Raw genomic sequence first — 547 nt, 5'->3', positions numbered from 1 at the left:
AGGATATATTGTAAAGCACAGGCAATATAGCCATTATTTTATAATAAGTTTAAATGAAGTAAAATCTTTAAAAATTATACATCACTGTTAGGATACCGGAAATAAATATAATGTTTTAAATCAACTATATTTCAATTTCAAAAAGTAGGAGGGAGGAGAGTAATTCCCAGGACAATAAGAAGAGCAAATGTTTGGTAATTTTTAAAACTTAAATTTAGATCAGCCGGCGGTCGAGTTAGGCCTAAGCAGCGCCTGGAGCCCCTCGCACTGTCCTCTGCGGGGGAATCTCCATAGAGACGGTGACATACACAGAGGCGGGGGTCCGCGGGAGGCTGCCAGACCGGAGCCAGGTCCTTGGCCTCTGTCGCCGCCACCCCCTTCCCTGCCGCCAGCGCTCGTTCTCTCTCCGCTCCTGCTCGCAGCCCCGCGATTCCCTGTGTGCCTGTGCTCTGCTGTGTGGGCGGCTCGTGCGTAATTTTGGGCTGCGGAGGGCGGGGGTGGGGCTTTAAGGCCGTCTCTGCCTCTCCCGCCCCGGAGGGGGAAGCCG

General features: G+C 51.6%; 1 long non-coding RNA gene across 1 annotated transcript in view; it reads right to left on the bottom strand.

The window, feature by feature from the left end:
* Nucleotides 1-452, bottom strand: part of LOC112062881 (uncharacterized) — a 6,399-nt gene extending 5,947 nt beyond the window's left edge. Inside the window, exon 1 of the long non-coding RNA XR_003677703.2 lies at nucleotides 309-452. This is a non-coding gene — a long non-coding RNA (uncharacterized lncRNA). The remainder of the gene's footprint in view (nucleotides 1-308) is intronic.
* Nucleotides 453-547: the final 95 nt, after the last annotated feature.

The sequence above is a fragment of the Physeter macrocephalus genome, chromosome 20 (assembly GCF_002837175.3).
Source record: "Physeter macrocephalus isolate SW-GA chromosome 20, ASM283717v5, whole genome shotgun sequence".
Taxonomy (NCBI): Eukaryota; Metazoa; Chordata; class Mammalia; order Artiodactyla; family Physeteridae; genus Physeter; species Physeter macrocephalus.
Note: the sequence above shows the minus strand (reverse complement) of the source record. Positions and strands in the feature narration are given on the sequence as shown.